Here is a 16,966-nt window from a genome sequence, read left to right as displayed (position 1 = left end):
CTCATTTTAACCTCCAATATATTGTCCAAATTGATGCCAGACTCACCATTAGAAAATATCACCATCTGGCCAACAACATTCAATGGCTCTCGACTCTTCTCAGAAAAACTCAAGCTCTCTATCCATAATGGCATAGGAAACCCTCTGTAATTTGGCTCTTGTGTTGATTATAATACCCCTCGCCTCCTTCTCTCTATTCCTTTCGCTCTTCAGTCTCTTCACAGAATAGGTCAAACCCATTTGTGGCTTTGAAAAGTGAATAGTTATTTACAATGAAAGCCAGAGAAGGTTAAGCATTCCAAGCAGAAGAAACAACATGAGTAAAAATAGTGTTTTGAAGTGTCACAGCGTGTACTGTCAAGTGTCGTGGGACTGTAAATGTGAGGTTTGCTGCTATATAGAGGCTTCCCTGATCTTGGTTTAATAAAATTAATTATTCTTTCCTTTGTGTTGTCGAATGTGTCATATGGTGGTGTCTATTTCACTAGTAAAAATATACCTCCAGGATTGGATTTGTTTTATGCACACTAGAACCAAGTACATTGTGTGACTCATAGTAGGCACTTAAATGTTTTGTTAATCTATTGAACTGTTGAGAAATGATTCAAGAATTTATCAATTTCAGGATCTCAGATCACTGAAAATTTTAGAAAAAGTCTTGATGAGATTTTGAATATCATAAGGTGATGTACCCTGGTATTCAGCAATTATGCTTTGTCTATAAAATCTTTATGCTGGATTTTGTGACCCCCAGTGGCTAAAGGGACAGGGATTTCAATAAATGTTATCTTTTTAAAAACAATTAAAATTAACCACAGGCATCTATTGGCAGGCTGTCCTGTGGGAGAGCTGGAGGAGGAATCGGACTCATGGGCAGTCACAAAGGAGGGCTACCCATACCCGGGTCCCAGGACATTGGAGGCAGGTGACTATAGTTTTTCATACTGGAGTGGAGGGGGAGAGCTTTTTCATACTAAATGGGGAGATTTTTTTTCCCTTGAATCCTCTGCTTTTATCTTTTTGCATTTGCGAACTTCATTTGTATAAAACTTGAACCTTGGTTAGTGGTCACTTGAAGAACAGGACACTGAAACAGGATTGTTAAAAAGCAAAAACAAAACAACAAAACAAAAGCAAGTACTAGGCTTAGAAGTGCCTCATGGGGAAATCCAGTCAGACAATGGAGGGGACAGTGGAGGACACAGGGAGGGGTCGAGCAGCCCAAACTGACTAATTCGACTCATTTTTCCTTTCACTCTCTCTAAGCTGATCATATTTACATTTTTACTGCAAGCATAATTAAGTCTTTAGTGCTTAGTTCTCAGGTAGAATTTTAAAACTAAAAAAATCACAAATCAGTGCTGACGTTACTATGACTATATATTATTTATTTTATAACCAAGTACTATAGTTTATCATTTCCTTTTTATATATATTTGGTTTCATTGAAGAATATAATTGCATTTGCTTTCTTCTTGCTCTACTTGTCTTTATCACTCAATTTTTGTTTTCAATTCTCTAATTGGGTATTTCTTTTTTCTGATTACCTCCCCTGCTCTCTGTCCTCTGCTCCATTGTGGCCTCATAGTTTCCAGTCCTGCTTTACCACCTACGACCTCTCTGCTAGAGATCCCAGCGCATCCTTCCTCTCTTTTCCCAAGTTTGGACCTACCATTTTTGTGCCCTGCTTTATTTTACCTAACTCCCACATTTGCTGGAGTACCTTCCTAGAACGGGGCAGGGGATACATATTCTGAATTTTGCATTACAAATGTATCTTTATTCTACATTCATACTGAATGATCCCTCAGCTGGATATAGAATGCTAACATGGAAACACATTTATTCAGAATTTTGAAGGCATTTTTCTAATATTTTTATCATAAAAAGATAGATGAAAACTAAAAATAACTCCGAAGCTAGCCTGATTCTTATCCTTATAGGTAGGAAGTATTGTTCTCTTTTTTTCCCTCCTGAAAGATTTTAATGTCTTTTATTTAGTGTTATTCCTTCTTTTTAATTTACAGCTTTTTTATAGAACAATTTTGGACTTACAGAAAAATTAATCAGGTAGTACAGAGTTCCCATATATTCCTCCAGCAAAGTTTCCCCTATTTTTAACAACTTGCATTAGTTTGGGACATTTGTTACAATTAATGAACCAATATTTATTCATTATTATCAACTAAAGTGCATAGTTTACATTGAGGTTGACTCTTTGTGTTCAACATTTCTATGAGTTTTGAAAAATGCATAATGTCTCATAGCCACCGTTTCAATATCATACAGAAGAGTTTCATCACCCTAAAAATGCCTTGTGTGGGACTGGCCTGGTAGCATAGTGGTGAAGTTCACACGCTCTGCTTTGGCAGCCCAGGATTCACCAGTCTGGATCTAGGGTGCGGACCTGCACCCCATTTGGCAAGCCATGCTGTGACAGGCATCCCACATATAAAATAGAGGAAGACGGGCACAGATGTTAGCTGAGGGCCAATCTTCCTCAAAAACGCAGAAATCCCCTGTGCTTCATCTATTCACTCCTATCCCAGCCCCACTTCTCCACCCCACTCACCTAGTCCCAGAACTCCTGGCAACCACTGCTTTTTCTTTATTACTGTCTCAAGAGTTTGGCCTTTTCCAGAATGTCATATAGTTGAAATCAGACAGTATATAGCCTTTTCAGATTGGCTTCTTTACTTTAGCAGCATTTATGGTTCTTCCATGGCTTGAAGGATTGATTGTTCTTTTCATTGTTTAATAATATTATGTTGTACGGATGTACCATTTCTTCATTTATCCATTCACTCATTGAAAGACATCTTGGCTGCTTCTAGCTTTCGACAGTTATGGATAAAGGTGCTGTAAACACTCACATGCAGGCTTTTGTATGGACATAAGCTTTTAACTCAACCAATACTCTGAAGCTTAGTTACTCAATTTTATGGTGAGACTATGTTTAGCTTTGTGAGAATCTGCCAAACTATCTTTCAAAGTGGCTGTACCATTTTGCCTTCCTATCAGGAACGAATGAGTTCCTGCTGCTCCACACTCTCTCTAGCAGTTAGTATTTGTCAATTTTATGGATTTTGGTCATTCTAATAGGTGTGTAGTCATATCTTATCATTGTTTTAATCTGCAATTCCCTAATGACATATGACATTAAGCATCTTTTTGTATGCTTCATATCTGCATATCTTTTTTGGAGAGGTGCCTATTTACCTTTTTGTCCATTTTTTAATTGTTAGATATTGGAACTGATATTGGAAATATAAAGCATTTTTTAATGATTTTTTTGTTAGTTGGCTTGTTGTTCTCTTAAAATTTGGCAATGGTATCATTAGGTATTTCTTTAATTAATTTTTCTATAGACTCGATAGGTTCCTTAAGTATGCATACTCATGTCCTTCATGAGAAATTGTATTTTATTATTTTTGTTTAGAAATTATTCCCCAACACTACCTTGTTTTCTTCTGCTGAACATTCTATTAGTTGAGTGTTGACAGTTTTGGATTGTTTGTTTTTTATCAAATCTCTCATATTTTCTTTTTCTTCCACTTTCAAAGGGATTTCTTTGAATTTATCTTTTTGTCCTATTTTTCTAGCAATATCTTGTTCCCTCACTACTACTTTGTGCTGCATTTTGTTCTTGTTTCATGAGTGCAATATCTTCTTGAATTCTCTCTAGCTGTCCCATTTCGATTGTCTTCTTCTAAATATATATTATCTTTGTTTATTCCAGAATGATTTTTCTCCATCATCTTGGTCTCCTTTATTCTTGTTATAAGAATTCCTGAAATGCTTGGTGGCACTGCTTTTCTATCTGTAGTGGAAAAAATGAGGCCATAAAAGGCTGACATTGTTCTACTGGCAGACTTAGTTTCATATTAGTCAGAAAGTCAGTAATTACAGTGAGGAAACCCTAAATCTCAGAATATGAGGACTTCTCACTGGATGTTCTTTACTTTTGGTAGTAGTAGTTGTGGAAGGGAGTTCCTAGAATCAGGATTTCAATTACTTCCTGTTTGCAGTCCTCATTTCACTGTCGTCACCCCATTATAATTGGAATTTGCAAATTTTGAGATTCTCCAAGAGCCCAAAGGCAGATTCTCCAGGCTGCAGCTCCTTCCATCTTGCTTTTTGTCCTTTCATACCTTATTAAATATATCAATCTATATCTTTATCTACATCTGTATCTATGTCTCTGTTCATTCATATCTATAGCTATATCCATATCTGTCTATAAGTCCATCCACGTGTTTATCTCTCTATTTGTCAGTGAATGAAAATTAGAAGTGTGAGAATTAAATGGATTTGAAGAAAAATAACATGGCCTAATACACTTCTTATTTGTATGTGGAAACTTCTAAGAGTAATGAGTAGAAAGGAAATCAAACTAGTAGGCAAAAAAAAAAAAAAAGAAAGAAAGTATTAAACAAGAGTTTATTGGATCTGAAAAACTATAGCCCTCTTTCTGTGGATATTCAAGTTAAGCCAGCTCCATGAGTTACTGAGGAGACACAAAATCATATTAGAAACGGTTTATTATTGTGAGATACAGAAGTAAAGAAAAGTGGCATCTTCACTACGTAAGGAAGGAGATTCAGTATTTTCAGTGCTTCATCTGAAAGTGACCCTGCTTTCTGAGGAGTATGAAGTGTTTCTAAGTTGCAAAGAAAACATCTAACTGTGGGAGAGGAATCTGGCGGAACACACAATGAACTTATTGAAGATCTTTTCATGTCAGAGTTTTGCTTTGCTGGCCATGGTCATATAAACATTGCAATGATTTTATTCCCTACACCATCTCCCCTCCCCCACCATGACTGTTTTTACTCTTCAGCTCCGTAGCAGCATATTGGCACGCTCCACTGGAGCCATAAGTGAGTAAAGTGAAGACACCACTTGAGTTTCTGATCAAGTAAAGATCTCATCTAAGTTGACAAGTATTCTACCTGCCTTCCTGGTACTTTAAGATGAGCCTTCTTTATAACTTATCAAAGAAGAACAAAAGTTTATCTGGAAAAGTTCAATATCTGTCAACTGTAGAAATCTAAGCTGTAACAACCTCCAAGCTTCATCTGGACCCACTCTCTAGGGAGTGCCCAATGTCCCAGCTCAACCCATTTCTCCTTCCACCCGTCAACATCCTTGTCCTGTGTTTTAGTGCTTCTGTGCCCGGCTATCAGCTTTTCAAAATAAAAACAATTTATATAATTAATTTCCACTGAGGAAGTAGCAGCTTCTAGGGTCACTCCTGCCAGCACATTTGGCACTTTGTTAGGAGTTTTCAGGAATTACAGTTCTTTCACAAAAGGGAGACATTGCTAATGATAGTGAGCAAGCCATTGTTGCAGTCGGGGAGTGAAGATATTACAGCCCTCTGGAAATATTTTCTAAGCATCTGTGAGTTGGCTTGGGAGGATTTCTCAGCTGTAACCTGAAAAGTATATCACATAGTAATTAATGCTTACATATAAGGCCGGCCTTGACCGAAGTAGCTACAAGTGGACATTGCTGATTCATGTCTTACTTTGCTGGGACACCTGCCCTCCTCCTACTGTGTTTAAAATAACAGGGACAGTAAGACTGAAAAGAGGCAATAGAACTAACAACCAATAACAGAAGCAGCTGATGCCAACAAAAAATGTTAATACTAAGAGTCATACTTCGGAAGACATTGTGGATCACCTGTGTGTCCCTTGTGAAAAATTATACAAGAGACAGCGAATTCTGATTAATATGATGGCTTTTAATTTCAACCTTTAGTTTCGAATATTAATACTAGAAGCCTCGGTCAACTAAACTTGGAAATGGGTGTCAAGTCAAAGGAGTTAGAAATGGAATAGCCACAGAGTTGCACATATTTCCAACTTAAGAAGTGTGGAAGCTGGAGGAGACCCACGTGAAGGTGCAGCACCTGCTGGCCCCACTGCTGCCCACACCTGCACCATGAGCCGGCTGATCAGCGACGTTGTGTGTGAGCTGCAGCAGCCACCGACCTCACCTCAACCTTCGGAGGAGAAAGACTTCTGGTTTACTTCTATTTCTGCATCCCATACCTTGCACAAATGTTTCTTGTGGCTAACCCTAACCAGGACTCGTTCAGGGAAGGAACTACTGGGGAAATGTAGTCACAGCTTAGCTAAGGTGAAACGGTAGAAAACCACCACAACTGGTAATAATGAAAGTTTGCAAAATTGCCCAAACGTGCATTCTACCCTATTTATGCAGTTGCTAAACTGAACAGTCGCTGAGTAGTTAAAAATCTCACCCTCAGAGGTGCCGTTATCAGAGCCCTGTTGGTGCTCTCAGATGTGAAGTCAAGCACAGTACTGTATGCAGAACATCCTGTGAATTCCTGCACCTTAGCAGCACCTAGTGATTCTTTTGATGGCACGGCAACAAAAATATATATTTTATAGCTATAAAATGAATAAAACACCTACATCTATAAGAGCTAATAAGTCGTCCCTTCTCTCTCCAGTCCTTCTCTACTGCATTTGTACGAACACACACACACACATAGTGCATAGCCTGAGATAATACCATAAATTACCTCAACATTCAAGAAGAAAATTGTTCTGGTGAGTATATTTAAGCAAAGTACTGTGAATATGCATAGTGATGACACCACTGCAAATAAAAGGAAAGGAATTTGGCTCTGATCTAATGGTTGCATCGATTTTTCCTAAGCAGGATTGTAATTACCTGCACAGGAGCTTAAAATAATACGTGCAGTGTTTCAGGAGTTATCTTATTAAACGAATATGTTATTTGTATTCTGTATGGAAATGAGCTTGTGTGTTTTGACTTTATGCATGAGGCTTGGACCCCCTGGGCGTCCTTTGGGGACCAGGCACAGCTGATTTCTTCATCTGCGGGGCAGAAGCCTGACAGCCACAGATGTGAGCTGCTCCAGCTTTAGGTGTGAAAGCTGCTTTGTGAAGCCAGAATTCAGGCAATTAAGCCAGTTCCCCTCCTGGTAAGCTGGTAGTTAGCCAGGCCACAGGCAGTGCTGCCCATGCCGCTCCAGGCAGAGGGCTTGGTGAGCTGGAACACCTGAAGCTTCTTGCTGGAAAAGAACAAAGACTCAAACCTAAAATGTTAAGGACCTCCTTTAGAAAATGGCTTTAGCTTTTGGCTCAGCATTCTAGAGACAGATTCGAATAAAATACAAATAAAGCAAGACAATCTCACTAATAATCATGTATAACTCCTTAGAGTTACCAATTATGCACATTATGTGTTACATACTGTTACATATTAATTATATATTATATTGTATCTAATTTAATTTTTACATCAACCCTGTAAAGTCTATATCAGTGTTGCTGTTTAGAGATTAGGAAACTGGCTCAGAGCAGTTCAGTGCCTTCTTGTAGGCTACACAGACTGTAGGTGGCCAGGCCAAGACTGAAACACACATTTCCCTCCTCTCAATCCCAGGGTCCGCTGTGAAGCCTTTCTAAGCAGACAGGACACCAGAGTTAGTAAGATACCACTTCCACTGGGCTCCCCAGCACAGCTGTCTTGTATTATGCCATAGTTTTAATGCATCACTTATAAAACTAATTCTACCTTATCTTTATTTATCCACTAGTTTAAAGAGTTACTAATAATCGTGAAGTGGTACATAGCACTTTGCCAAATTTTTGAAATAAAAGTTAAAATTGTGAATCGTCACTGTAATACAAGTTTGTGTGCTAGAAGAGGAGGAAGTAAAGGGAAAATGGAATCTTAGGCAGCCACGTTATCGGTAATTTTGCTAGGTGCTTATACATTTTGTCACCAACAATGAGATTGCTGTCTCCAACAAGGAGAAATAGATAGCATATTATTTCCTTCCCAAAGAGGAGACCAAAGTCAAAGTTAAGGAACTTTTCCCAAAGTCAAGGAGAAAGTAAATGGTTCAGCTTGGATTTGATCCTGGGCTATCCGATTATCAAGATGAAGGGTGAAAGTAAAACCATGTGTTCAGGGTGTCTTCTGTTGCAAGGACTCCAATCAGGACTTTTCAAGCATTGTTTTCTAGCTTTATAATAACCCTATAAAGTTAGTAACTATTCACCTCATTTTGCAAATGAGGAAAAGGATGCAAATTAACTTCAATTGCCTAAAATCCCAAGGCTAGTAAGTGTCAGAGAAGGAAATCGAATGTCTGCCTTCAGTGCTTGCACTCTTTCCACTAACAAATCCCGCAGAATGCTGGGCATATCCACGGAAGTGGAGACAACACGCAAGAAATAAAGCATTCTGTTAAGACGATAGAGTAAAACAATTCACAGAACAAGTAAAGATTGCTAAGCTCTCCAATAACTGCTACTAAAGTAAGATAGAGTTTGGTGAGTTCTTTTTCCATTAAGCTTCAAAGAATACTGCACTTTGAGAGTTTTCATCTATTTTTTGCCAATATTCTCATAAACACAAGCTGACATGAAATATTCATCAGAAAAAAAAATCTTTGTAGTAAACAGGAAATGTAGCTAGATATAGTGTATTATGAATTGCATGCTGGGTTACTCTAAATAGAAGGAAAAAAAGTCTCAAGGAGAACCAAATTAAATATACACATCATTATTAACAAAAGTAAACGAAACAGTCGTAGGTTTACTTAAAAACGTTTTTCATGCAAAGAAGTCTACACTGATTAAAATCAATTGTCCTTACCTAGAGTTATGTCAGTTAATGTTTAACACTTTACCACTTCAGTTGCTCCATAAGGATTAAAAATAGAACAAATAATATTAATTTAACGCACTAATACTACTATTAATTACAAGGTTTAATTAATGGAAATTAAGTATTCAATCCCACTCCGTGAGAACTGTGTTGCTTTAATTGTCTCAGAAGGAATCCTGTCTACCTAGACCCCACCTTTTCCAGGAGGTGGAGCTTTATTCTCTGCTTGGTCAAACCCCCAACCCTGGGCCACCACCTCCAGCCTCGAGAGGGGACTACGTTTGCTGATTCCTCACTGCCAAAGGCTAGAGTAGGGGAAGGAAAGAGCTATCGTACCGTGGAGAAACCTGTGAAAACCGCTGTAACCAAGTGACACAACTGCGACCTGAATTAGTGATGCTGGGGGAGCATCAGCTGTCCCTGATAGGATGTGAAGAGAAGGGTACTTCGCCTCTATACGAGTACGTCCAAAAATCCATAGCCCTGGTTTAATCCTGGGGAAAACGTCAGACACACCCAGACTACAGGGCCTGTAGAGGACACCTGGCCAGTACTCCTCTTTTCTGTCAAGGTCATGAAAACCAGGGGCGGCTGAGACCAGAGCAGACAAAGGAGAAATGACAAATAAACACTCCGAAGCACCCTGTGTTGGATCCCCGAAAAGAAGGAGACCATTATGGAAAAACTGGTGAAATCAAAACCAAGTTTTGAGTTTAGTTAATAGTATTGTGCCAATGTCAGTCTTGGTTTTGAGAAACGTCCGGTGGTTTTGTATATCACCTATATTTTTGAAGCACCGTGTTTAGTGCACCCCAATTGCATCTTTCTTCATTTCATGGTAGTAAATGTTAAAATTAAGGTTATTTAATATTTCCACGCAGATCTTTATGCCTTCATTGAATATGCATGTATCTTTTCAAATAGCTTTATATTACCTTTTCTAACTTCATGTAAGTGGTAAAATATTTCTAGAACTTTATTTTGCACAGTGTATAGTATTAAAAGTTCATCTATATTTATATACAAAGCTTTAGTCCATTTATTTCACTGCTTGCAGTATTCCAGTATAATAAAATATTTTATTTTTCCACTTACCTGTTAATAAATGTTTCAGGTGCTCCAGATTTTCACTATTTATAAACAATAATGCCCATGTACAATCCTGTACAGATTTCTTTAGGTATGAGAGTTCCTCTAGAAGAGAGAAAGAGCCAAATAGTAAATACTTTAGGTTTTCCTGGCCAAGAGGCAATATCAAGGACATTATGTATGTACTTGATAGTGACTTAAAATGTTATCATCACAAACAAACAAAAAGACCATAAACAAAAACTAGGCAACCGGTCAGATTTTACCTGGGGTCATAGGTTATTCTAGAATAGAATTTTGTTCTAGAATGTATAGTGGGCATAGAATTTCTAGATCATAGACTATATGCATATGCAACCATATGAGATATTACTTGAAAATTGATGAACCAATTTACCATTCCAACAACATTAGATATAATTTTGGATTGCTCTATAGTCTCCCCAACCCTTGATAATAAGAAAGTTACCACTGTGGTTTTAATTTGCACTTTGCTCATTGCTAGTAAGGTTGACCGTATTTTTGTGTTTATTTACCATTTGTGTGTTCTCTCCATTCAGTTGCCTGGTTATATATTTTATCCATTTTTTTAAGGGTATGGTTCTCTTTTCCTTATTGATATGGAGTTCTTTATGTATTCCATGTAATAATCATCTTCTTCTTATGACTGTGAGTGGCAAGTATCTTTTTCCTAATTTTGTCTTCTTTTTACACTTTAGGATAACCTTTATGCACAGATTTCAATTTTCATGTAATTGAATTTAGTAATTGTTCCTATGCCAATGTCATAACATTATTCATTGTACTTTCTTCAAAATTTTTAAAGATTTACTTTTTATATTTAGATAGTTCATCTACTCTGGGACGCTTTATAGGTATGATATGAGGAAGAAATCCAATTTTATTTACTTTTTATATAAACATAACCACTTTTTCTAGCACCATTTATTGAAGAATTCCATGTTTCCTCATTCATCTGCAATGCAACCTGTGTAATATATCGAGTTCCATAAATGTATAGAGGTTTCACTCTGTTTATTCTGTGTTGTGGTCTTCTTGTTTATTCCTGATCCAGTGCCACAATTTTATAATAACTCCTGAGATTATTAGGCAACTCCTTCTGTCTTGGTTTTCTTCCTCAAAATTGTCTTGACCATTTTTTTCCCTTTGCTATTTCATATATATTTAAGAAACAAGTCATCATATCCTAATATAATCTGTATCAGGATTTTTATGGAAATTACTTTGAATTTATAGATTATTTTGGGGATAAATGACATTTAATTATGTTAATTCATCCTGCCCATAACCATGATGCCTGTTGATGTACGTATTTTAAAATTCATTCAAAACATTTTCATAATTTTCTTCATAAAAGTCTTATATATACTTCATCAATTTCTGTCGATAACTTAAATGCTATTTTTAAAAGTGCGCTTGTGAGCCAGCACTGTGGCCTTGTGGTTATAGTTTGGCGTGCTCAGATTCAGTTCTGGGCACAGAACCACAGCTCTCATCTATTGGTAGCCGTGGTGTGGGAGCAGCTCACGTAGAAGAATTAGAAGAACTTACAACTATCCACAACTGTGTACCTGGACTTTGGGGGTGAGAGGGAAGGAAGAAAAAGGAGGAAGATTGGCAACAGATGTTAGCGTAGAGCGAATATGTCCCTGATAAAAAAAAAAAGTGCATTTTGTAATGTGGCCACTATTTATTTTCAAATGTTGAATCAGCCCGGCATAACTTCAATAGATCTCTCTTGGTTGTGGCTTGTAATTCTAACCTTAAATGTTTGGTAGAATTTACAGTGTTACTATTTGTGCTTGGTGATTTTTTTTTTTTTTTGGAGGAAGGTAATTAGTTACAATTCAATTTCTTTCACAAGTGTAAAGGTATTCAGATCACCTTTTTCTCCTTGCATGAATTTTGGTCATTTATTTTTCAAAGAACAGCCCATTTTATCTAGATTATCAAATTTGTGAACACCGAGTTATATGTAGTATGCCTTGATTTTCCCTTTAATGTCCATGGACTGAGAATTGATAACTTCTCTTTCATTTGTGGTGTTAACAATTTGTGTCTTTTCTCTTTTTTACTCACTTAGCCTGGCTAGAGGTTTATCAATTTTATTTATCTTTGCAAAGACCCATCTTACAGTTTTGCTGACTTTCTCTTTTGTTTTACTGTTTTCAATTTCATTGTTTTCTGCTCTAATCTTTGGTTCTTTTTTTATGCTTACTCTTGGCTCAAATTTTTCTTCATTCTCTAGTTTCTTAAGCTGGAAGCTTAGGTTATTGATTTTAGATCTTTCTAATTTTCTAATATATGCATTCGGTGCTACAAATTTCTCTGTAAGAATTGCTTTGATGCATCCCAGAAATTTTGATGTTGTGTTTTCATTTTTATTTAGTTAAAAATATTTTTAAATTTCCCTTGAGACTTCTTTGACCCAAGTGTGATTTAGAAGTACGTTGTGTATTTTCCAAATATTTGGGATTTTCCAGCTATTTTTCCATTACTGATTTCTGGCTTAATTTCATTGTGGTATGAGAACATGATTGTATGATTTCTATGCTTTTAAATTTGTTAAGTTGTGTTTTATGTCCAAAATATAGTCTATGTTGATGGTTATTCACCTGAGTTTGAGAAAAATGTGTCTTTTGTTGTTTCTAGATGGAGTCTACTATAAATATTAATTAAATAAAGTTGGTTGATAGTTCTGTTTAGGTCAACTATATCCTTATTGATTTCTGCCTATTTGATCCATCAGCTACGGATGAAACGGTTGCTGATGGTAACTAGGAGGGTGGATTTGCATACTTTCTCCTTCAGTTTTATCCAGTTTTGCTTCAAGTGTTTAGATGGGTGGGTGAAACCACATTTAGCATTTTTATACCTGACGGTTTTACTTACTTTGAGATGTGCTTTGTCTGAAATTAATAGAGTTACTCCAGCTTTCTTTGGATTGGTGTTAGCATGGTCTATCTTTTTTCATCTGTCTCTACTTTTAAACTATCAGTGTCTTTATATTAAAACTGTCTTTTTACAGACAACATAAACTGTGGGCTTGGTTTTTATTTTGTCTACTCTGACCATCTCTGTTTTTCAGTTGGTGTACTCCAATCATTCACATTTAAAGTATTATTGATGTACTTGGATTAATATCAGCAATATTTTTAGCTGACTCACATTCATGGCCAGAGACTCCTTTCTCTGCCTGTTCTGCCTGTAACTTAGCAGTGTTTATTATTCCATTTTATCTCCTCTCTTAGCATATTAATTTTTATCTTCTTAAAAATATTTTAGTAGTTCCCCTGGAGTTTACAATACACATGTACTAATATACATTTTTACAAATCTATGTTCAAGTCATCATATTCTGCTTTGTGAGCAGTACAGGCACCTTATATCAGACTATTGCTGATTCCTCCCTCCTGTTCCTGTGACATCTCTGCGAGTCATTTACTTATCCACATGCTATAATCATCCAATACATTGTCACTGTTATTACTTAAATAAACAGCTATATTTAGATCAATTAACAATAAGAAGAATATAACGGGCCGGCCCCATGGCCGAGTGGTTAAGTTTACGCGCTCCACTGTGGTGGCCGAGGGTTCGAATCCTGGGCACGGACATGGCACTGCTTGCCAGGCCGCGTTGAGTCGGTCACCCATATGCCACAACTAGAAGGACCTGCAACTAAGATATACAACTATGTACCAGGGGGATTTGGGGAGGTAAAGCAGAAAAAACAAACAAACAAAAAAAGATCGGCCACAGTCGTTAGCTCAGGTGCCAATCTTAAAAAAAAAAGCAAAAAGAAAAATATAAGATTTTATTTTACTTTCATTTATTTTTCTGAAGCTCTTTTTTTAATGCAGATATGAGTTTATGATTTATGTAATTTTTCTTCTGCCTGAAGAATATCTTCTAACATGTCTTGCAGGGAAGGCCTGCTGGCAATGGGCTCTCGTAGCTTTGCCTGAGAAAGTCTTTATTTCTTCTGTTTTAGAGAACAACTTTGTTGGATGTAGACATGGCTGGAGAGAAGAAGAGCTTCTAGAATATGCTACACATTTAAAATTTTTAACTTTTCTTGAAAATTTTTGGGGAGAGTGCAGATTTTTATATCAACTTAATTTTTTCCCTAAAGAATGTGTAATATGCACGGTTAAAAAATATACTCATGAAAACATGAGGGCCAACCCAGTGTTGTAGTGGTTAAGTTCTCGAGCTCTGCTTCAGCAGCCTGGGCTTCACAGGTTCGGGTCCTGGGAGTGGACCTACACACCGCTCATCAAGCCATGCTCTGGTGGCGTCTCACATACAAACTGGAGGAAGATTGGCAACAGATGTCAGCTCAGGGCCAATCTTCCTCAACAACAACAAAATAATATATATATATAAATACTCATAAAAACGCAGAGAAAAGATAGCAAAGCAGTTAACAAAAATAAAGAATAGTAAAGTATAGCCTTGAAATATTCCCTCTCAATAGTTCAAAGAAACACTTTCATATAATAAATTGCATTTCTGAGTAATATTTTTTAACTTTTGAAATAATATTACATACCCATATTTTCAAATATTAAATTTCACTATGTTCATTTAATTATTCTTCCTCAGTCTCTGTATAAATGTTATTTTTCAGACCTATTTGAGAATATGTCTCAGACCTGAAGCTCTTTTATTCCTAGATACTTCAGTATGCATTTCCCAAAACCAGAACATCATATATCCCCATGACACTGTTATCACTATCAGGAAATGAGCATGGATGCAATATTATTATGTAATTCATAGACTTTCGTCAAATTTCATGATTCAGAGATCAGCCCATGGCTGTGTTGCACTTCATTTCCTGTTCTTGAGTCTTCTTTAACCTGGACTAGTTCCTCAGCCTTGTCTTTTATGATCTTGGCAGTTTAAAGAGTCCAGCCTACTCATTTTGTGGAATGACTCTCTCTTTGTGTTTGTCTATTGCTGTGTCCTTTCCAGTGTGACCTATCAATTGGCCCATGGTATGGTGGTATTCTATTTTTACTGATGTCAACACTGATTTCTTGTTTAAGACTGTGTCTGCAAAGTTTCTCCAGTGGGAATTTTATTTGTAAAAGTAGTAAATACCTTGTGGGGAAAATACACTGAAATATGTAATTCCTCAGCTCCTCCTCCCACTACACTCTTCCCACAGCTCCCTATCCCTACCCCATCAAAGTTCCAACATCTTTGCTTGGCTATGGCTTAATCTTTCATTATGGTACAAAAATGACTTCTTTGACCCTTAAGCTATGTTATATTCTCCTGTTAGTAATAATAGCTTACAACATCACCTCAGATTCTAGCTCCATCCTTGCTGATTTTGGAGGAGCAATAGAGAGCTGGATCTCCACCTACATAGGATGTGAATGGGGAATTCCATGAGAATATCCTGACTTTTGTGACGTATTCTTCCTATCCTCTTCAGAGGAATAATTTCTTAATGTTAAAAAAAAGAAGTGCAAGGGTGCCAAGGCCATTTAAGTAGAAAAAAACAAACGCTGCCCTAAAAGTTGAAGGGCCCAGAGGCCGGCCCCATGGCCGGGTGGGTAAGTTCACGTGCTCCACTTCTGCAGCCCAGGGTTTCACCAGTTCAGATCCCAGGCATGGACATGGTGCCCGCTCATCAGGCCACGCTGAGGCACTGTTCCACATAGCACAACCAGAGGCACTCACAACTAGAATATACAACTATATACTGGGAGGCTTTGGGGAGAAGAAACCAAAAAAAGGAAGATTGGCAACAGTTGTTAGCTCGGGTGCCAATCTTTAAAAAAAAAAGTTGAAGGACCCACAGGTGAGGTTGTAGATATGGAGGAAACAACATGCTACACAGTATGAGACTCAACCATTATCATGTTTCAGCCATTTGATGAGCAGCATCTGGTACGTGACCTCTAACAAGCCTTGACAAGGTCAAGACTCGGGTTGAGTGCAGAGACCTACCCCCACACAAGGCACACATTGTGGAGAGCCTGGAATTTCTGGAGGAGGTTGGAGATTAAGAGAGTTAGTAAACACAAGGGTAGTATTTGTGCTTGGATCCCCTGAGTTTAAGCAAAATTGGACAGAATCAGACTCTATCAGAACCAAATTCAACTTCTTCATAGTGTCAGCTGGGGAATGTGCAGTGTTTAGCCTTTGTCCTTACAAGCACATTCTATGCTAGTGGATATCTTCAGAGAAGCTTGGAGGTAAAGGGAAAAAAAACTTTTCTGAGAACTACTTCTGCCCATCTCCCCTGCCAGGCACAGAAGGGCTTACAGTTGAGAAGAGAGGGGGTAGAGAATAAGATCATTGAACCCACCAAGGATCAGTTGCTCCTGTCTTCATGACCCCAAAGATGGAGCTCTGTATCTCAGAAAACGCACCCTTTCTACAGTTCAGAGCTTTAACGCTGTGCTAAGGACATGGCAGGAGCTCAGTTAAAATGTAGACATTCAAAAGGGTTACATATTGGAATACAATGGAAATTTATAATGAAACCTTCATATTCAAAGATACGTATGTCACGTAGCAGAAAATCATCAAAAAACGTGTGCTTTTCTCAAACCATTGTTTGTTTTTATCTTTTAGGAATTATGAATCTAGGACTGTGTTTCTCTCTTTGCTTTTTTTTTTTTATTTGAAATTTAGAGCCAAAATTAAGGCTTACCCCATGGGACATATTAAGACATAGGGCTATAATTGCGTGTGCAAAGCTTTCCCCTGGTTTTATTATTCCTCTATTTACATTTTCACATTTATGTGGTTCTCAATTTTTCTAAATATATATATATCAGAAATTTTCTTTTTCAAAGGCATATCTCAGAAGAGAATAATTTGCTCTTAATTTGCGACTCCGGAAAAAAATCTCAAATCACTCAACTCTCCTATTTTAACTTTTAGAATAATTTAATGTTTGTGGAAGACACATTAGCCAGAAATTAAATAACTCAAAGGTAGTTGTGTATGCTTATATAGCTCACTTGACCGAATCGTTGAAAAAGAAGAGGTTAGAAATTTAACAAAAACAGTTAATTGTTAGTGTTTAACATAAAAAATGGAACTAAATGATTATAATGAGGAAATCAAAAATATAAACTTATAGGATAAATGTTTTAAAAATTGTTGAATGCTCATAATCACATACTTGTGGTTTATGATAAAATTTCTA

The 16,966-nt window shown here is 37.1% G+C and overlaps 1 long non-coding RNA gene across 3 annotated transcripts in view; it reads left to right on the top strand.

Moving 5' to 3' along the window:
• Window positions 1-16,966, top strand: part of LOC111771418 (uncharacterized) — a 165,000-nt gene that overhangs the window by 131,140 nt on the left and 16,894 nt on the right. For 2 of the 3 annotated variants that reach the window (XR_011434402.1, XR_011434400.1), the window contains one exon: window positions 833-925. This is a non-coding gene — a long non-coding RNA (uncharacterized lncRNA). The remainder of the gene's footprint in view (window positions 1-832; window positions 926-16,966) is intronic. The other variant, XR_011434401.1, reaches the window with a different exon arrangement.

Source organism: Equus caballus, chromosome 31 (assembly GCF_041296265.1).
Source record: "Equus caballus isolate H_3958 breed thoroughbred chromosome 31, TB-T2T, whole genome shotgun sequence".
Taxonomy (NCBI): Eukaryota; Metazoa; Chordata; class Mammalia; order Perissodactyla; family Equidae; genus Equus; species Equus caballus.
Note: the sequence above shows the minus strand (reverse complement) of the source record. Positions and strands in the feature narration are given on the sequence as shown.